Source organism: Mustela nigripes, chromosome 4, assembly GCF_022355385.1.
Source record: "Mustela nigripes isolate SB6536 chromosome 4, MUSNIG.SB6536, whole genome shotgun sequence".
In the NCBI taxonomy this organism is placed as follows: Eukaryota; Metazoa; Chordata; class Mammalia; order Carnivora; family Mustelidae; genus Mustela; species Mustela nigripes.
Window position 1 is genome coordinate 170,774,949 of NC_081560.1, and position 19,729 is coordinate 170,794,677.

Genomic DNA, 19,729 nt, shown 5'->3' on the forward strand with positions numbered 1-19,729 from the left:
AATTTGTGGCAGCTTTCTTAACCCCTCTTGAGACAGAGTAGGAGCAGACTTGGATTCCCTCAACTCTGACCTTGAAATCCAGCATTTCTTGGTAGCTGAAACTTTTGCCTCTTGAGTAGGTATCTTGCAGGTACATGGAAGAAGTGTATTTACCAAAAGAGGGACTCACCAGGAAGACTGGTGAAGGCCAAACAAAACCAGTCTGTGCCCCAGGTGGACCCCAGGCCTGACCTGACCTTTCACCAACTTTCTCCCTCATTACAACACTAAAAATCACACCCAAGGGTGGAGATTTAACATGCTATGGAGATATGTAGTCCATGGTGAAGCATATTCTGCCCAATGCACCTATTTTGCCCACCTCCTATATCCCCCACCCCTATGCTCAGGTGTCTCTCCTTTCCCACTTCAGCCTCCTCAGCCTCCATTCTGAGAGCCAGCCGGATGACCCTTTCCTTTGTTCTGTCTCCCCTGTGCTTAAGCATAAGCCCCAGGGGCCTTGCCCCCAAACTCCTATTGTCCTCTAATAAATTTCTGTCCAAGGATCCCAGTTAGCAATACCCTAAACCTCAATTTCCAGTGTTAGAATGGGAATAATAGCCACTTCGCAGGGTTGTTGGAAGGATTAAATTACAAGACATAGTGATGATACTCTGCGATGGGCTTAAAGAGGGTTGCTGAAAAGCTAATGGTGACTTGCCATAGTTGTTAAAAGTCAGCTTCTGTTATGTGATGTAGAGAGCACGCGTGGGTGGAACAGAGTTGTTCGGCAAACTCCCCTCTGCCTTGTCTCCAGCCCCCCGTCTCAGTCAGACACAAGAAGAGTGAAAGGAGCCAGGGATGACTGATTTACAATTGTCAGCAAAAAAATAACACTTCTATCATTAGGCAATGTCACCCGACTTGAAGTAAAGCTTATTAGCACCCTGTACGATCACTTTACAAGGCTAATGATAGCCCATCAATTACCCTGAATGAAACAACCTGTTCTAAAGCCCAGCACCTATCCCCTGCATCCGTTCTCCTGAACCCCAAGAGCCCTGTGCCCCAACCCACTGGTGGTTCCTGATGGGCAGGAAGGAGGGCTTAAGCCAAACATAACCCTGTCCCCAACCCATGGCAAATGGCCTGAGCAAGCACAGGTATCAGTGGAATTCTGTGTCCTAGGTTGTAGCCTCCCTTTCTTCCAACACCTGACACGTACATCACACTGTTAAACCAGCCATCCCTCAGTTTCATCTAGCACAAAGTGTAGGTAATATTATCTGTCCTTCTTATCTCGTAGGACTACGATGATAATAAAACTGCAGCAATATGACAAAATTCTTCAAAAGTGAAGCATTTTGAACAGTAAAAAGGCACATTACTGATCTAAGGTAGTAGAAAAATATTCAGTAGATCTCAGCAGAAGCAGACATGACGGCTTTGATGGACAAGTAAAAGTACATGCCAGGCTTCCTTCAAGAACATTCAGGTCCTTTTATCCCCATCAGAATTTTAGAATAATCTCTGTTCTTTCAGGATGAACCTTGCATAGTAAGATTTCACCTTTGTTTCTTGCCAAGCTTTTAACCATTTCATCTGTAAGGGTGAAGAGTGGGCTACATGCAAACGTGTTACTTTGGCACACTGATTATTTTAAATAAAAGTCACTTACAAGATAGCCAGAGCAAAAAGAACACTCTGATCGCCACCCCCACTCCTCAACCTGCCTTTATCTCCAGAAGGCAAGAAATAAATCTCCTTCTCTGTACCACAGGTAAAAAGAACCTTTCCTTTACAGGAAATTTGGCCCAAGAAGGCTTTATAAACAAGCGTGTTACTTTTTTACTCTTTTACTTTCCTAGCCAAATCCGTTGAAAATTCCTTACCATCTGTAGCTCCCAAAGTTACATTTTCTTGTCCTGTCAATTCCTCAGAGATTTATCATCTCTTCGCCTAAAAAGTTGTAAAAATTGCCTGCCCTGATCATTTCCTGAAGTCTCAATTTCATGATTGTGTCACTGTGCGTACTCTGGTTTGGTTTTGTTTTTATCCTGTTACTCTGTCTCATGTCAATTTAATTCCTAAACCAACTGGAAGAACCTTGGAGGAAAGAAGGAAAATTGTTCCTCTCCTGCACATACATCTGATGGGAGCAGAGTCTGCTCTCTGCAGCGGCTGTCACATCTCTTCCAGGCCAGCGTCTCTGGCCACGGCAGGGATGAGGTCTGGCCAGTTTGCCTTTGGAGACACAGGTGCATTCTTCATACTTTTGAGAAGTATGGGACCACAATCCAGATACACATAAAGAAAGATCATAGATTTGCATATAAATTTAAAGACATAAAACAAAGTGGCATTTTGGGGAACCTGGCTCAGGATGTGTCTGATAGAATTCACTCAATAAAAGACAGTCTTCATTTTGAAAATCGTGCTTGAGAAGTAAGTCAGGATAAAAAGAAGCTATGACATCCAACATGAGATTTAAATGAGCAAATAAGGACCATCATAACTTTAAGGGATGAGGTAGGGGGTTTTGGGTTCGTTTTTGTTGGGGGGCACCAATGTTCAATTTTTCATTGGGCATATAATATACCCATAATCATTCAAAATTGATAGCATAGATTAAGGAATCTCCTCTCTGTTTTCTCCTGCCGTTCTTCTGCCTACCATGAACAATGGCCATCTCAAAATTCTCCTTTTAAAGTCCTCACTACTATTCGTTGTCCAATTAAAGCATCGTCCTTGCTATAAGCCTTCTTAGCCATCCCTGCCAGAGGGTTCCCATCTCAACTTTACCTCTATAGCAGCTCTGCTTTCAGATGACCTGTGTCTTCTAGAGCCTCATAGGAACGTTCATCACTTTCCATACTACGTCACACACATCTCTTCATCAGTGCCTGGAACATCACATCATATCTGCAGAATGAAAAATTAATAAGATTATTTGCACAATGTTGTTAGTGTTGTCCCCGGCACATGGTACTCCTTAAATGGTAGCAACTGTTCATATAAATAAGAAAACACTCCATATAGTTTGTGCCCAATTCTATGGTTTCATGTCCAGTTCTATTCTATTCATACTTTTTTTTTTAAAGATGTGAATCATCCCCTGAGTCATTTTTTTTTTAAGTTTTAATTTAAATTCCAGTTAGTTAACATAGAGTACAAGGCTAGTCTCGTATAGTGATTCATCACTTCCACACAACACCTGGTGCTCATCACAACAAATATCTTTCTTAATTCCCATCACTTATTTAACCCATTCCTCCACTCCCCTCCCCCGTACCGGAGTCAATATTTAACGATCTTTTATAGAAGGTCCCAGCAAATCCCAAAATGAAGTGTCATTTCTACTTTTGGATTATGTATTTTGCAGCTGAAGCTTCCATGTTTTCCAACACAAAGGTGATATAAAACAAACTTTTTTTTTTTTTTTTTTTTAATCTTAACACGAATACCAGTACCTGATTTAAACAGTGGGTTTCAAACTTCAGGGATGTAAACACATATGTATGGGAACAATAGGGAGGTAATCTAATCACGTAAAATACAAGGCTCCCTCACTCCCAAGTCAAGGACATAGATCAACGTGTCATCTTTGTGTGCCCAAAACTTTACTTACAAATACAAGGAGCTCAACACTCTCAAAACGAAGACACAAAAATGTATCTGACCTGAGTAGAGCTTCAAAGAAACAGACTATGTGTCCTCAGAAAGCAGAAAGCTGACAGTCTTTCTACTTTAAAAGAGATTCAAATTGGCCCATCTGCCCCACGTCTTACACCTTCTTCCTCTACAGCATCTTGCTTTCCATGTCACAATGTATTAGCCTTCATAATCAGGACCAGAGCCCTGATCAGCAAAGGAAAACTATAAGTTTGTTAAAGAAAGCCAATTCTATGAAAATTTAAATGTATATAAATGATCACCCAACCTGGTTTTCACAACCGATGTCAAATTAAAATCAGGTTTTTTGTGGACTCGGCCATGTATGAAGTTAAGATCTCAAAATTTTCACACAAATTTGTGCTCAGTGAATCACTCACGTGTTGCTCCTAAGGCTCTCTGAAGATGAAGAGGGGAGTGTGAGAACAATGGAATCACTTTGGAGTTCAGGAGTGAAATTGGACAGGTATGTATTAAAAGCATTCTTTTTTCTCAAGGAGACAGAGCATCCGTACCAGGACGTGCCTCTTCCCAATATCCTCTGAAATCCATTCATGAGGAATAATTTTACAAAGAGACCTCGACTGGCTCTGATTTCTATGTCCTACCTTAAAATCTACAAGGCATACATAGATTTGGGAGTCAGATCCAAAAAGTTTGCAAACTGTGCTCTGTCCCTGATCCTCACATAAGAGCCTGACCAGGTGACTTATTCTTTCTGAACCTTGGGTTCCTGTTTAATGTCATGGGAGTGAGTAATCATTCAACACTTACAAGATTATTGTGACATTTTAAAAAATGACGAATATACAACATTTTACAACAGCGACAAAAAAATACTGGCCCGGTTCAGGGATGCCTGGGTAGCTCAGTCAGCTAAACCTCTGCCTTCAGCTCAGGTCATGATCCCAGGGTCCTGGGATCCAGCCCCACAATGGGCTCCCTGTTCAGCGAGAAGCCTGCTTCTTCCTCTCCTTATGCCTGCAGCTCCCCTTGCTTGCACGCTCTCTCTCTCTCAAATAAATAAACCAAATCTTAAAAAAAAAAAAAAATAATAACAAAAACTGGCCCGGTTTAGTTGCTAAGGTAGCGTTGATATATTTCAAGTCTAAAAATAACCGAAGGAGAAGACATGCACGTCACATAATCAGACAGTCATGGCAATTTGATAAATGCAACATTAATACCATCGTAATGACATAAGTTATGTATGCAGATGACTGTCTATGAGCAATGGTGCCAGGGAGAAAGAACGGGAATAAGAAACTGAAACATTTAAATTGCATTCAGCATAAAAACGTGAGGAAAAGATATTAATGCTTACCACCTACCTAACAAGAATTTCACAGGCATTACCGAGCTAGTGCTGGTTAGCATTCCCGTACTCGGTGGAGAAAGGAATAATACACCCAACACACCCCACAAGGCAGTGCATATAATCATATAAAGTTAGATCATGTATGAAATGAGTTGTATAGAAGCAATACGTTCTTGCTCCTGACAAATAATCTGTGCTCAGGCCCCTGAATGCCACAGTACACCCTCATTTGGTCCAAATCTTGCAAAGATTCTCATCAAGAAAGTCTGCCCTGGATGACAAGGCTGCAAAGGTCAGTACCTGAATTTAAATAATAGCTCAAAATCTTAGAAATTCCTCTGAACTCACTCCCTTTCAGTTTCTCTCTCTCTCCCTCTTTTTCTTCTCTCTCCCTCTCTCTCACACATACACAGAATAAAGCAAGGTCTAGTCACGTGCAAGGCCAAAGTTACATGCATCCTCGGATGGCTGGCCCAAGAGCATTAGCAACATGCACAGGAAAGAGGCAAGAAGGAGAAGGGGAAGTAGGCAAGAAAAATATTCAGAATATTTGAAAAGTTATATTGGCAGTCTATAATCATATAATCACCATATCCTTAGTTCAGTCTTTTAGCTAAAGATCAGACAGGTTCAAAGGATATGTGATGGCTTTGCCCCACTTTCTGGGGGAGAATCATAGTGACCAACCATGAATTTCAGATGTTGTGTTCATATTTGGGGTTGATGAACTATTTCCTTTACTACTGATCAGAGAGAAAAAAAGTGTGGGAAATGGCAGTGACACAAACATGAATGAGACTTCAACACAACAGTGTCCTTCCATGTGCATCAAGATCTGTCATTCTGCCCATTAATTCTGATTAACACTGACCTCACTTTACAGGTGAGGAAATCTATACTCAGATTATTACGTGAGCTTGCCGAAAGTACATGACAAATAAAGAGGGCTAGCACTCACATCTCCACTCTACTTTTCATTTCATTACTGAGAAGTTTCCTCTGATCTGAGAAGTTTTCTCTGATTCTACACTAATTTACAAAAATAATAACTTTATGTTCTCCATGACACTGAAATGGATATATCTGGGTAGATGAAATTGATGAGCTCTGCCTCCGAGGTCAGAGAGGGAAGGTTATGGGGTGTGCATGCGTGGGCAGTTAAGATTAAAAAATGAACGACTTCAGTCAAGAGAGAAATCTCACTAGTTAGCACACTTTGAGTGCTCAAACATCATCAGTCACCACCCTTACTACTACAATAAGTAGCCCTCGTAGATGCACAGCAGGTCACTGATCCAAAAATCTGACCCACACTCCCCCTACATGACTTAGAAGTATAATCATATGACCGTGCTGGCAACACACACACACCCCACCCCACCCCACACACGCAGTCTGGCGATACATTTAAGTAATTTCTTTTTTTTAATTGTGTTATGTTAGTCACCATACAGTACATCATTAGTTTTTGATGCAGTGTTCCAAGATTTACTGTTTATTTCTTAAATGAACAAGTATCTGGTTTGCCTAAAGTGCATTCTCCCCTCTCTCATTCTGTTCAAAATCTTTCAAGATTAGGTAAGGGATAATTTGAAGCTTGGATAACAGTATGTATTTCTAGTCCAAAGTCCTTTGCTTCATGGTACCTATATATTTGATGTGTTTGCAACTTCCTTTTACAGTCAGAAATTTGGAGGTAAATGCTTAAAGAAGTGAAAAAGTTTCAGAAACTTCAAATTTAAGTGGAATGAATAATTTTAATGGCAATGATATTAAAAATGTGATTATTAAAGTAGCGAGTAAGAGGAGTAAGAGCAAAGGTATCCATGGAGCGCCATGGAAATAATCTCTGCTTCAGTTGTTGAAGCAAACGTGTTTATGAACAACCTGAGCTCCAGAACCTACATCCTCCAGGCTAGATGTTGGAGCAGTCTGGACGCTCTCAGGACAGGGCTAGGAAGACTAACCGCTGTTCTGTGATCGCATCAATACATTCTAAACCTATGCTCATTCCAACTGAACAGATTTTATCTTAAAATACTCAAAATTTCTATTTCAGAAGTTCACAACGAGCATAACTAGAGTGGGAAGTTTTCTAGCAATCTCACTATAAATGAAGTCATGGTAGAAGGTGCTAAACTGATAATACGTGCAGATTTTAAAGAAGAAACTCTCAATTTCCTGATTGAATCCACTACGTACGTATGTTTATTTTTCACCTGCCCTTGTTCATAATGTTCTCAATGTCTGCTCTATGGTAACCTAGAGGACTTGCACACGTTTCTTAAATGGTCTTTAATCACAACCACCAAAGCCGTTGTTTCACCGTTTCCGCCAAGGAGAGTTTCCAGATTCACTTTAAATTGACAGCTCCAACAGTGGAGGGCTGCAGACATACTCCCCAAATTCTAAAACCTCCTTCGGCATGGCCAAAAATCACGACACGCCTCCCTGCAAGCCTCTCCGTGTGCAGCAGAAGCCACCACACCTACTGTCTCAGTGTCCGCTTCTTGTCATCCAGCAGCCCCTTCACCTCGTAAGGAAGGGTCAAGCCTTTATTTGTGCGCTTCACTGGAAAAGGGCAAAGAGTGGAGGACAACAAGGGATTGCTGTCACTGGGATCTTGATGTTTCTAGGACTGGATCACACTGGAAAACAATCAGTAATTCCCAAGCTGCAAAGCCCCAGCTCTAAACACACACATATAGACACAAGCCCTTAGAAGGTGGTACAGGCTCTCTCTGGAACTTGCATCTCCTGAGTGCCCAGACAGACAGACTGCACAAAGGACAGTAACTGTCCACAGCAGTTCTCATCCACTTTAAATGTCATCTTGGACTTCCTGGAGCCATCAGTTAAGTCTGCACCAAGTAGACGGGAAACCATTCCAGAGAATGTCCGACAGCCCTGAAAGTTAACCCTCTCACCCCCACATTACAGATACTTACTAACAAACCCACTCAGCCTGGTCTTCAACCCCAGGGACAGGGTGTAGGATTTACCTGCTAATTTGGCAGTTTCTTTCATGGTTGGGGCTTGGAGAAGATGGAGGTCCCAGAGGGATGGAAGCATTTTGGAGGTGATACAGCTCCTGGGGAACTTGGGCAGTGGTTTCTTTTTGCACAGTTCCCAAGTTAGAAGCCTCATATGCCCCTGTCTGCCTGACTCTCCTACACACTTCAGCGCTTCCTCCCCTCACCCCTTACCCCCTCACCTCTTCCATCGCGTCCCGCCATCGCCACTTCTCCGCGCAGGACGCTGTGGTGGTCAGCCAAGGGGCGCGGCCTTTGTGTGCGGAGTTCCTTGTCACCTCCAACGTGCAGATCGTCCGCTCAGCTCCTCCAGCCCGGAAGCCTGCAGCTTTGTTACTCTTGCTGAGGAGTTCCAGGGTCCCAAGGCTCAAAGTGCCCCCGGAGCTTCCACTCTTGCTGGGCTCCAGGTACCCGCTCTGCGTCGGAGGAGCTCCGGGAGGGGGGTGGGGAGCCGCAGCACCCGGGCCTCGCGGGTTTACGCGCGGGCGCCCCGGGGCGAGGCCCTGGGACAGCGGGACACCGCAGGAGCGGCCACCGGAGGCGTCCGGGGCGTCCCGGTCCCAGAGCCCAGCGCGGGAGAGACGCGCGCTCAGCCCGGGGGTGGGGCGGGGGCGGCCGCGCCCCGCGGCCACTTTTCCCATCGCGGGAGCCGAGAGCAGCCGAGAGGGGACCCGGGGCGGCGGCGGCGGCGTGGGGTTTTCCGCTGGCGGGCTGCGGGGGGCAGGCGCTCAGGACCCCAACTCCAGCCAACTTGGGCTGCGGAGCGGGCGGGCGTTGGCGGCGCCGGGCGGGAGGCGGGAGGCGGGGCGCGCGGAGCCAGGCGCCGCCACGTGGACTGCATCCCGGGTCTCCGGATGCCCCAGTCCTCGCCTGCGGACCCCAAGCGCGGCGGCCAGGGGTGGCGCAGGCTCCCTCTCCGCCTCCGGCTCTCCCCTCGGCTGGGCTGCGGGCTGGGAGCGCCAGGGACCTTTCCCCTCCTGCTCTCCTCCTCTAGCGTTGTTTCCCCTCTGATCTCTCCACTAGGAGTCCGGATTTCCTCTGCAGCCAGGACCCTTGTCTGCGCCTTTGGAAGGAGAGAGATCTAGGGGTTCCTCATTTCCCCTTAGTCTCTGTGAATTGGCACCTTGATCTGACCCAGAGCACGGGCAATGTATCTGGGCCCAGGGAATGGTGTGGGGTTGTGTGTAAGATGATAGATAGGTAATAGATTGATAGATTGATAGATCTTAGAGATAAATAGAAATATAGTCTATCCATTTAAGATCTATTGATCTATCATCTAACTCTCCAATGATAGTATGGGTATTTAAGAGGTTCTCCAGTCAGTGGCCATGCTTTGCTCTCTCTCCCCGATCTTCTATAATATTCCTTCTAAAGCCAGTATTTTTGTATGACTAACCATGCTACTAACCATGCTCTAAATATTTTGGGGACACACACTTCCACATCCTCTAGAACAAGACAAAGTCCTGGGTGAAACGAAAAAGAAGCTCGAACTGTGGGCTTGGGACCATTTTGGGTTTTGCACAATGTTACACATCCAATGGCTTAGCACAAAATCTAAGCCTTCATAGGTAATCAGTAATATACTAAAGGTGTATTGATTGCATCTATTATACCTGTTCTGTACATTCTCTGTTTCCTTGTATCAGTCTTTATCCTTCTAGTATGAGACATGCCTTCTGAAATCTTGGGATAACTTCCGTACAATTTTCAGCCTTCTATGTGTGTTGAAATCTGCTACTGATTTGCTGTGAGAACTCAGTGAATCATCATGCTTGGTGGCCTAAACTTGAAAATAAAAGGGTTGCCACTGAAGAACAGTCTAAAAAATGAAAAGCCAGTACAATTTAAAAACAAACAAACAAACAAACAGGGACCCCTGGGTGGCTCAGTGGGTTAAAGCCTCTGCCTTCAGCGGCTCAGATCATGAGCCACATCGGGCTCTCTGCTCAGCAGGGAGCCTACTTCCCTCCTTTCTCTCTGCCTGCCTCTCTGCCTACCTGTGATCTCTATCTGTCAAATAAATAAATAAACAAAATCTTAAAACAAACAAACAAAAAGATGTCAATATCATGAAGGACAGAGAAGCTGAAGTTCTGTCCCCAGTTCAAGGAAATTCAGGAGACAAGAAAACAAATGGTGTGATCCTGGACTGGTTTCTAGACCAGGAAAAGGACATCAGTGAGTCAACCGGTAAAATTTATATAAGGTCTATAAATCAGTTGACAGTATTAAATCACATTTAATTTCCCAGTTCTGAGATGGTACCGTGGTTGTACAAGATGTTTATATTTATGGAAACTGAATAAAACGTATATAAGAATTTCATTTCTGCAACACTTTGTAGTCTGGTACTATTTTCAAAGGAAAATGAAAAAAAAAAATTGGCCTGAAAAATATAATGAAAGAATTGGATTAAATGACCTTTAAAACCTTTCGGAGCCTACAGTTCTTCTATCTATAATATAAAATCTACCAAGCCAACTTTCCTACTGAACTTGTTATAAAGTTCAAATGGACATTTTAGGGAGGAAAAATGACTTCGGAAATTGCAAAGTAGGGGTGCCTGGATGGCTCAATGGTTAAGTGTCTGCTTTTGGCTCAGGTCATGATCCCAGGCTCCCTGTTCAGCGGGAAGCCAGCTTCTCCTTTTCCCACTCCCCCTACTTGTGTTCCCTCTCTCACTGTGTCTCTCTCTCTGTCAAATAAATGAATGAATAAATAAATAAATTGCAAAGTATTCCTTAAATTCCACAACTTTTCAGTTTATTTTTAGAAGGGTAAAATGCCTTCAGATGTCTTCACGACCTTGACAAAACTAATAACACTCCTGTTAATAACACAAGTAGCACCCAATACTCAGTAAATGACTGCCAGAGAGATAATAGCTATAATAATAAAACAATAAAAATTCTCCTAAATATATATTTTGTTTCCTTTGTGGTAACTTCATTGAAAAATATAATTTCTGGGGGCACCTGGGTGGCTCAGTGGGTTAAGCCTCTGCCTTCGGCTCAGGTCATGATCCCAGGGTCCTGGGATCCAGCCCCACATCGGGCTCTCTGCTCAGCGGGGAGCCTGCTTCCCCCTCCCCCTCTGCCTGCCTCTCTGCCTACTTGTGCTCTTTCTCTCTCTGTCAAATAAATAAATAAAAATCTTAAAAAAATATATATGATTTCTGGACCTACAAAGGGACCATTTAAAAGATAACAGGGTAACTGTTACTCATTAATAATTAAACCTTTTCTGACTTGACTTCTGTAAGATGTGCTCTTGGAAGACTCTTCTGAGTTATTCTTTAGACCAATCTAAGATGAGCAAAAGCAAGCAAAGCAGTCAGCACTGCCGTCAAATTTCACTGTTTTCATGAGTAAGAGAGTGTCTTAAATGGAAGATTAGTTCAATCATTAAAGGAACCTGGAAAATTCTCCCCCAAAATACCTTTACTCTTCATGAATAAGGGTTTATCCTTGGAAAACAGACCTGTACCCTGTGAGTGAAACAAAGTACCTGCCAGTTGTGGTTTATACACAGGAAAAAAGAACTGTGTTTCTCTTTCCTCCACCAAGCCACAATTGCTATTTGTTAAAACCCAGAAAACCTGTTTCTCTCTTCTCTCGCAATGGTTTCAGAAATTTGCAGATGCATTTGCTTAGAGTCTTTTCTAAAAGCCTTCCAACTTCCTTTCTAGCTCTGATAAATGTGTGAAAATAATTCCACAGCTGGGAGACAGGACTAAGAAGTCAAAGTAAAGTGGGTCTCTATTCAAATAAGGAAATAGGTGAAGCAAAGACAAAAAAAAAAAAGAAAGAAAGAAAGAAAAAGAAAAAGAAATATATTGGAAGAGTAAGAATTAATGTTGATTTTGAAATAATGTTTTTAATATTCTTGTTCTAGATTATTGATTATCTGCCTAGTATAAAAACAAGAATGGATAGCCACACTGAAATAGCTCCCAGAGAAAGTTGGTAATGATACAAATGCTTTGGTTTGTTTTTGGTTTTGTTTTCCTCCATATAAATGTTACTTTCCCCAAACGCCCAAGTACATATTCCTACACCATTCACTTAAAGAGATGGTCCAAAAGATTCATTTATGGGAATTTATGGAGGATGGGCATTTTTAAAAGTGTATTTAAAAATGAAACTATATTTTGCAGAACAGCTGTGGAGCTACAGAAAGAGTGTGAGCATCCTAAAGACTGGGATCTGAAGGTGGGCGTTCTTCAGTGGGAGTGGCAAACTGCGGAGACCTGGGACACTTGCCACCTTGCATCAACAGAACATTCAGCAACTCAAGGCACAGTTTCACTCACAAAGAAGCTGGCCCTTGTCCCCACCGCCAAGCTCAGACCCATGGGTCAGATATTTTGCCCTCGGGGAGAGGCAGGCCAGAGATGTAATCTCATCTACAATCCCCAAGGAATTGATTTCAGTGGCAATAAGTTCAAGCTTAAAGTCATTGCACAGAAGTCAAGATTATGGAGAAAGGCAACTGCTAGGATATCTATAAATGTGTCTGTCGGTGATAAAGCATACCTGGGGGGTTGTCCTCATTTCAGTGGAGAAAAATGAGGACAGTGACAGCTGGGAAGAACCCTCTTAAGTCAGACAAATATCTGTCAAGGACCTCAGGAACTCTCCCCTGAAAAGAGGCTAAATTAGATTGGAATTCTATGTAAAAGGATTTATGTCTCAAGGCATTGTTGGAAATAAGAGAGCAATTAGTAAGCAACTAATGGAGCTAGCAGCTGTGTGTGTTGAGGAAAAGAGAGAGCTCGACGATAAGCACAGTCATCCTAGAGTAACCTTGGGCCGACTCAAGTCTACGTCCTCTGAAGAGAAAACTCAGAGGCTTCACACTGGGGTGTGATGAGGGGTTGGCATTGGGTAAGGATAGACATCACTAAAATAATCCAGACTCAATCAGTAAATGAACAAGAAAGAGAATAATAATAAGCTCTGGAAAGACAAAGAAAGGGCCTAGAATTGCTACAGATACAATTCAAAATGTCACACTCACGCACACACAAATACGGGAGACAAAGTGGTCATACTGGAAAAGTATGACCCATACACCAGAAAAAAGCAAAAAAGATTATGGAAAGTGCCTGTGAGAACATTCAAATGTCCGGTTTTTTAAAAATCGAAGTATAATTAACATACAATGTGGTATTAGTTTCAGGTATATAACGTATCGATTCAAAATTTCTGTATATAACTCACTGCTCACCACAACAAAAGTAGTCACCAGCTGTCACCGAACAATGCTATCACAGTATTATTGACGATATTTCCTATGCTGTACTTTTCATCTCTGTGACTTATTTATTTTATAACTGTAAATTGTACCTCTTAATCCCCCTTATCTTTTTTTTTTTAGATTTTATTTATTTATTTGACAGACAGAGATCACAAGTAGGCAGAAAAGCAGGCAAAGAGAGAGAGAGAGGAGGAAGCAGGCTCCCTGCTGAGCAGAGAGCCCGATGTTAGGCTCGATCCCAGGACCTTGGGATCATGACTGGAGCCGAAGGCAGAGGCTTTAACCCACTGAGCCACCAGGCGCCCCAATCCCCCTTATCTTTAACACCTATCTTCCCACTCTCTCCCCTCTGGCAACCATCAATTTGTTCTCTGTATTTGAGTCTGTTTCTGTTTATTTATTTATTTTTTTAGAGTCCACATATAAATGAAATCGTTTGTCTTACTGTGCCCGGTTTATTAAATGTCAAATTGAACAGACTTAAATATGCTCAAAAAATTAAAAGAAACAATGATTAAAGTAAAAGAAAGTATGATGATGATATAATGTCAAACAACTAATATCAAAAAGAAGGAGAAATTCTAGAAAAAAAATGTAAACTCTGGAGTTAAAAAACATATACAATCAAAATAGAAATTCACTGGAGGGCTCAATGGTTGATTTGATCCAGCAGAAGACAGCAGTCTAAGACTTTAGATAGATCTATAGAGATGATGCAACCCAAAAAACAGAGAAAAAGAGGAATGAAGAAAAATGAACAAAGCCTCAGAAAAATGTGGGACGCTCTTAAGCTCTCCAGCATATAGTAAAGACAGTACCAGAAGGAGAGGAGTCAGAGAAATGAGCAGATAAAATATTCAAAGAAATAATGACAGAAAGCTTTCCAAATGTATTGGAAAACCTTGATCTACAAGGAGCACAACCTTATTAGACTTTCCAAAATATTTATTTTATAGAAAATCTTAAAATACATTATTAGGTAAAAATTGGTCTTGAAATCACCTAACACATATTATTTTAGTCTTGCACTTTGTACATTAGTCTTTTTGTTTGTTTCAAATTTTTATTTAAATTCTAGTTAATTAACATATAATATATAATTGTTTTCAGGAATAGTGCTCATCATAACACTTACACATAACACCCAGTGGTCATCATAACAAGTGCCCTCCTTAATACCTATCACTGTTTTTGCCCCCTCCCCACCTGCCTCCTTCCATCAATCCTCAGGTTTTTTTCTGTAGGTAAGGGCCCCTTATGGTTTGCTTCCCTCTCTATCTCTTTTTTCCTCCCTCCCCATATGTTACTCTGTTTTGTTTCTTAAGTTCCACACATGAATGAAATCATATGGTATTCCCCTTTCTCTGACTGACTTATTTTGCTCAGCATAATACACTCTAGCTCCATCCATGTTACTGCAAATGGCAAGATTCCATTCTTTTTTTTTTTAAGACTCCACTCTTTTTGATGGCCAAGTAATATTCCATTAAATATATACACCACATCTTCTTTATCCATTCATCAGTTGATGGAAATTTGGGCTCTTTCCACAGTTTTGTGATTGTTGATAATGCTGCTATAAACATTGGGGTACATGTGCCCCTTTAAATCTGTATTTTTATAACCTTTGTGTACATTAATCTTGGAAGGAATCATCCTCAACCAACTCTTACAGTCCTCTGACGTACTAGTCCAAATTAAAAAGAACATAATGCATCAAATTCACAAAGCCAACCCTTTAAGACATAAATGAAAAGAACTAACTGAAGAACTAATTATAATTATAACTAATTCTTATAACTTCTTTGGGATCATCAGCTAGAAGAAGGACAGTAAGAGAACTGAATATCTTTCCAAATCTTTCCTTAAGTAATAGTGGCAGGACATCTCAGGGAAGTTTCAAAGAGCTTATCCCAAGATGAATGAGGTTCATTGAAGCCAATTCAATAGATTTGGGGGTCTACTGTTCCAACAGAATATATTTGCATAAATTGAATAGTAGCCATTGCAATGGCAGAGAAATAGAGACGTCCCTTTCTTACTATAGGTTTTGAGTTGATATAGTCAACAACTGGGGTACAGGAGAGACTTCAGTGCTAAATGAAGCTCAAATTTCTTACTAGAGTTGTATTAGGTATTCTAATTTCTGATTGGAGATTGCTTTGGACTTAAGATTTTTCTTTTACCGAAAAGCAAACATAAAAGTCATGAACCTGGAAGATTTTTACTCAAGAACAGAAAAAGATCTGATCCTAAATATTGTAAAGGAGCAGTGAGAGATAAAATAAAGTTGCATTTTGGGTGCCTGGGTGGCTCAGTGGGTTAAAGCCTCTGCCTTCAGCTCAGGTCATGATCTCAGGGTCTTGGGATCAAGTCCCGCATCAGGCTCTCTGCTCAGCTGGGAGCCTGCTTCCCCCCTCTCTCTGTCTGCCTCTCTGCCTATTTGTGATCTCTCCCTCCCTCTCTCTGTCACATAAATAAATAAAATCTTTAAAAATAAATAAATAAAGTTGCATTTTGATTAAGTCATGAGTCATGCTTAATCAATATACTGGTTTCACACATGTTGCATCTTAAATAATTTGCTTCAAATTCAAGATGTTTAATGAGCCAGAGCTGAGCTAAAAGCAAGTCTGTTCATGGACAAATGCCAGATTTTCAAGGTGGCATCAACTGTGAGTTTAATTTTTAAAACCTTTGGTAATGATACAGAATAATTTTGCAATGGCAATTCAGCATAATGAATGAAGATTTTCTGCCTCTTTATCTAGTCCTTCTTCAAAGTCCAAAGTCTACCATACATTAGTTGTGTTATATGGAATGTATAACACATCTCATAGGACCGTGTAATGAATGACTGGTATGGGCAATTGTTAATATTGATAGGATGCAGTTCTACAGAATTATTTAAAGGTATTACTGTCTGAATGAAATATGAATTCCTGTTTCTATCAATTTATTATAAGGTGACCTTTGGCAAGTTGTTACTTTCTCTGAACCTCATTGTCTTATGCTTAAAGTGACTGCCTTACAATCCTACAGAATGTTTATAGACTCAAAAATATAAATATCTGAATATCATTGAAGAGTTTTAGATGCTCTGGAAATGCAGGATACAATGGTAATCTTATTTATTTATTTATTTAAAGACTTATTTATTTATATGACAGAAAGTGAGAGAGAGAGAGAGAGAAAGCATGTGGCAGGTGAGGGACAGAGGGAAAAGGAGAGAATCCTCAAGAAGTACCCCCATTGAATGTGGAGTCTGACACAGTCTTGAGATCATGAACAGAACTGAAACCAAGAGTCAGATGCTTAACCTACTGAGCCACCCATACACCTGACAATGGTAATTTTAAATAATATTCTACAACAATGTAGTACAAACCCTGACTGAAAACATTCCATGGTGCTGTCAGTGATGGGAGAGAATTCTAAAGGTTATCAGCCATATCTCTCCCTCCTCCTCACCCCATTTTTATTCCTAACCAGATGCTATTCATTCCCTAATTATCACAGGCACAGATATACATTAAAAAAATCAGATATGCCAAATCCAGATTCTCAAAAATCTATTTCACTTTAAAAAGTTTTTAGTTATTTATTTAGAGAAAGAGAGGGCATGAACAGAGGAAGGGCAGAGGGAGAGGGTCAAGCAGACTCCCTAATGAGCTGGGAGCCCAAAATAGGGGTTGATTCTAGAACCCTGAGATCATGACCTGAGCTGAAGTCAGATGCTTAACCTAATGACTTACCCAGGAGCCCAATGTGGGGCTCGATCCCAGGACCCTAGGATCATGACCTGAGCTGAAGGCAGATGCTTAATGACTGAGCCACCCAGGTACCCCTATTTTATTTTTAAAAAGAGGGGTTCAAAAAGTAAACAAAAATATTTTATGTTATTTATTATTGTACATGTTACTTATTTATTCAACTTATTTATTATATATTAGAAGTTATTTATAAAAATAAGAGGAGAGTGGGAGCACTGGGGAGATGTTGGTTAAAGGATACAAACTTCCAAGTATAAGATGAATACATTTCAGGGATCTAATGTTCTTCATAGTATTTTAGTTAAAAATATGGTATTGCATACTTGAAAATTGCTAAGTGAATAGATCTCAAGTGTTCTCACCACATGCAAAAGAAATAGTGGATGTGTTAACTAGCTTGATTGTACTACAAATTCCAGAATGTATTTGGACATTATATCATCATATTGTGCATTTCCAAAAAAAAATCACATTGTATGACCCAAATATATAAAATTTTTATTGGTCAACATACCTCAATAAAATTGGAAAACATGCACAAATAGCATTTAAAAAAAATAATGGGAAAGATTAAGCCATATGACAAGGAAGAGTGTTTTAGGAAATAGAAGGGACAAACCTTCATATCCTACAGAAGGAGAGAGGAGAACAGTGTAGAGAGAATAGAGTAGAAAATGAGGAGACGGGTATTAAACAATAGTAGGACAATATTCAGGAGGCAAATCACACAGGTCTTTGTAGGCTAGGTAAAGACAAGAATCATACCTGTAAATACCTGTAAATAATACCTGTAAATCATACCTTAAAATTTGGTGGTGCATTAAATATAGCACTCCTCCACCCTGAAAAGAAATTCACATTCGAGAAACCAGCTAGGGATTTAATCATGATAATTTATTATATTAAAAATTATTTAATTTTTATAGTTCGATCTAACAGTTATTTGTGGTGTGTTTTGGACTAGGTCATGTAATAGGCACAAACCTACAAATGACAGTTTGGAACAAAGTTCCTACTCTGAAGAATTCAACCTAGTTGGGATATTATATCATAAATATCATAATGGAGACAAGCACAGGGATGTATGGTAGACAGACCAAATCAAGCACAACAAGGAAGGTTTCCTGGAGGAGGTAGCCTTAGCTGACTCTTGAAGATGAAAAAGAAGCAAAGGGCATTGCAGATCATGGGAATTGCTTGATGAAGGATATGGAATTATAAGACAGCATGGGGCAACATGCAAACTTCAGTACTGCTGGGGAAAAGGTGAAAAGCATTAATTATTCACTTCTGTTTTAATTGACCTTCTACCTGTCTCCCAAACCCAGAATTTCATATTTGCATGTGTTTCTATCTGTTTTTACTGTTCGAAGCTCCATTTAAATATCACCCCATCCCTCCTCGAGGTATTTTCAAATGTCCATAGAAAGAAATGTTAGCATGTCATGATCTCATAAAAATTTTCCACCAAATGTTAAATTCTTTGTAGGTAGGGTTCATGTCTGATTTATTTCTATTCCTACTATGATGACCAGCAGGGGTTTGACCACAGTAGATGGTCAAAAACATTTATTGAATAAGTGAATTAAACTAATCTGTCTACATAATCATCTCCAAGTTGATTGTCAATACCAACTTGTATCTCAAAATTATTTTCACTAGGTTTGACTCAGTCTTATAAAGAGTTCCTCAAACTTAACAGACTCTTATAACTTCTATTCAGAAGATACTATTTTCATTAACCCCTTTATTTATTATTTATTTTCTTTATTTTATTAACATATAATTTATTATTTGCTTCTGGAGTACAAGTCTGTGAATCATCAGTCTTACACAATTCACAGCACTCACCATAGCACATGCCCTCCTCAATGTCCATAACGCAGACACCCTATTCCTTCTCACCCCAGCAACCCTCAGTTTGTTTCCTGAGATTGTGTCTCCTGGATTTTAATGCTTCTTCCCTTTGCCAAGTTAGTGAAATTCTCAGTTATAATTTGTTCCAGTATACCTTCTGCCCCTCTCTCTCTTTCTTTTAGGATCCCAATTATTCTAATAATGTTTCATCTTATGGTATCACTTATCTCTCAAATTCTCCCCTCATGGTTCAGTAGTTGATTATCTCTCTTTTTCTCAGCTTCTTTATTCTCCATCATTTGGTCTTCTATATCATTAATTCTCTCTTCTGCCTCATTTATCCTAGCAGTAAGAGCCACCATTTTTTATTGTACCTCATTAGTAGCTTTTTGGGGGGTTAGATTCTAGTTCTTTTAGTTCTCCAGAAAGGGATTTTATTTCTCCACAAAGGGATTCTCTAGTATCTTCCATGATTTTTTTGAACCCAGCTAGAACCTTGATTATGGTCATTCTGAACTCTAGTTCTGACATCTTACTAATGTCTGTATTGATTAGGTCCCTAGACACAGTACTGCCTCTTGTTTTTTTGTCATTGTTGTTGTTTTGTTTTGTTTTTTTGAGGTGAGTTTTCCTGCTTTGTCATTTCGTCCAGATAAGAATAGATGAATGAGAGAACAAAATACTAAAAAGGTAGCAACAACCCCAGAAAAATACAAACTAACCCAATTGGAAAAGATCTGAAACTGGGAGGGAAAATAAAGGAGAAAAAAGAAAAAAATAAAATATATATATATATATATATATATATATATATATATATATATATATATACA